The sequence below is a fragment of the Tenrec ecaudatus genome, chromosome 13, assembly GCF_050624435.1.
Source record: "Tenrec ecaudatus isolate mTenEca1 chromosome 13, mTenEca1.hap1, whole genome shotgun sequence".
NCBI lineage: Eukaryota > Metazoa > Chordata > Mammalia > Afrosoricida > Tenrecidae > Tenrec > Tenrec ecaudatus.
Window position 1 is genome coordinate 6159604 of NC_134542.1, and position 2624 is coordinate 6162227.

Consider the following 2624-nt stretch of genomic DNA (forward strand, 5'->3'; position numbering starts at 1 on the left):
GAACTGAGCTGGGTCTGGCCCACACACACTGGAGCAAAACACGAAGGGAGTACAGCAGAACAGCAAGGGGAACAAAACAATGAAGTACCAGAGGAGTTCCACAAATAGACATTGGAATCGGGGGACAGGACATGGAACTTCACCAGACCAGATTGGAAAACATTCAGAAGTGTCAGAGACAGACTTGAAACTATTTATAGGGCTGGGGTTTCCCTTGTGGGTTTTTTCTCTTTCTTTTCTCTTTCTCCCTATCTCTTTTTCTCACTCTACCCGTATAGGATAGGTAGGATAACTGAGCATGAGGAGAAAACAATTGGGCCATTGGCTCTGGAAGGATGTGGCAGGGGAAAGGTGGAAGAAAGGGAGAAGTGAGCCAACAAACCCAGAGACAAGGGAACAATAAGAGATATAAAATTGATGGTGAGGTGAGCATAGAATGCCTGGTGGGGCTGCATCAAGTGCAATGTAGCCCAAGAGAACATACTGAGAGTCCAATGAAGGTGGAGCATGATAGTGGGACAGGAGGAACATAAAAATAAATAGAGGAAAGAAGTAGGAGGCAAAAAACATTAGAAGTAAGAGGCATAAATTTAGGCATGCATATAAGCAAATACATGAACATAAAGTGATATTTATATAGGTCTATGTATATATATATATATTTAAATGTTAAGCAGTAAAGTCGCAGACGGGCATTGGGTCTCTACTCAAGTACTCCCTCAGATGCAAGAACACTTTATTCTAATTATATGGCATTCTAGGATGCTCACTTATCCAAAGTGATCTCTGAGGACAAAATGGGTGCAAAAGCTTATGTGCTGAAGAAAGCTGATGGTGCCCGGCTATTAAAAGATATAGTGACCTCTCCCATTCTGCAGGTCTCTGTGTCCTCACACCCAGGAGATGGCTCAAGAGGAGCTCAAGATGGGGGGGTTGCAGGCCCCATACCATGCCGCCCCCATGCAGTCCACCGTGATCAACATCCAGAGTGAACCCCACGTGCTGGCGCACATCATCTGGTCCCTCTTCAACGCGCTCTTTCTCAACTGCTGTTGCCTGGGCTTCGTGGTGTGCGCCTACTCTGTGAAGTCTAGGGACCGGAAGATGGTGGGCGACATGATTGGGGAACAGAGCCATGCGTCCACCGCCAAGTACCTGAACATCTTCTCTACGGTCCTCGACCTCCTGGGAATCCTCATCTTTGTCATTCTTCTCGCCATGGGCACAGGGATGAGCTTCCAAGCCCTGTCGCAGATGATGGGCCGGCAAGGCCACTAGCCATTTCACCATGCTGTGTCCTGAGCCCTCTGGCCCTGCCCTACTGGACGACCTGACCCCTGCGCTGCCTGCCCCCACTCCTCTCCACAGCCATTCGCATATGTATCTTTATCTCTCAGCAAGCTCAATAAAGCACCCTGGTGTGTAAAGGTGCAAAAAAAAAAAAAAGATATAGCATCTGCGGTCTTAAAGGCCTGAAACTAAACAAGCAGCCATCTAGCATGGAAGCAACAAAGGCCACTTGGAAGAAGCACACCTGCCTGTGTGATCATGAGGTGTTGAAGGGATAAGATATGAGGCATCAGAAAACCCAAAACAAACAAATATATCAATACAAATGGTGGTGGTAGGAGTGGAGACCCAAAGCCCATCTGTAGGTAATTGGGCATTCTGTCACAGAAGGGTCACAAGGAAAAAATGAGACAGCCAGGGTGCAGCACAGCACAGGTGGAGCACACAACACTCCTCTAGTTCTTTAATGCTTATACACACACACAAGCACTATCATGAGCCCAATTCTATCTTCCAAATCAGGCCAGTCTGTAGTATATACACTGGTACAGATAAAAGCTCTGGGCACATGGAATTCAGGACAGATAAACCCCTCGGGGCGGGGAGAAAAATGGAGAACTGACTATAACAAAGTGTAACTCCCCTAACTCCACAGGGGGATGAACAACATTAACATGGGTGAAGGGAGACAGCAGGCAGTGTAAGACATTAAAATAATTTATAATTTATCAGGGGTCTATGAGGCTGGGAGGGTGGAAGAGGGAGGGACAAAGGAGCTGATACCAAGGGCTTACAGATAAAAAGTCTTTGAAAGTGATAATGGCAAGGTAGGTATAAATGTGCTTGATACAGCTGACATATGGATTGATACAGGAGCTGTAAGAGCCCCCCAAAAAAGATTTATAAATAGTAATAATAATAATAAAGAAAATAAATTCTAAGGCTAAGAACAAAATAACAAACAAAGAGAACGATGAAAGCATAAAACCCTACTGCGCACCTTTCCTGGTATTAAACCACACAACAGTCCCTTGGTCGCTTTGAATGACTCCTCCTAGGTCTGTGTATATAGGCTCCTCATGAAGACCACGAAGTATTCTGGGAAAACCATTCTTCATAATGCCATCCATAATTTGTTAGGAATGCCTTTACATAGGTAATAAAATCCAATTAAATATTAAAACCTAAAACTGATTGTACTGATGATTGTACAACTCTTCTTGATGTGATTGAACTATGGAATTGTATAATATTTCAACTATGTGCCAATAAACTGTTTGGGGCTAGGGGGGACGTGGACATATGAACTGGACCCGTAGCAGAAATGCTTCCTG

General features: G+C 44.8%; 1 pseudogene; it reads left to right on the top strand.

Moving 5' to 3' along the window:
* The first annotated feature begins 903 nt into the window (after positions 1-903).
* Positions 904-1278, top strand: LOC142424807 (interferon-induced transmembrane protein 3 pseudogene; annotated as a pseudogene).
* The last annotated feature ends 1346 nt before the right edge of the window (positions 1279-2624 follow it).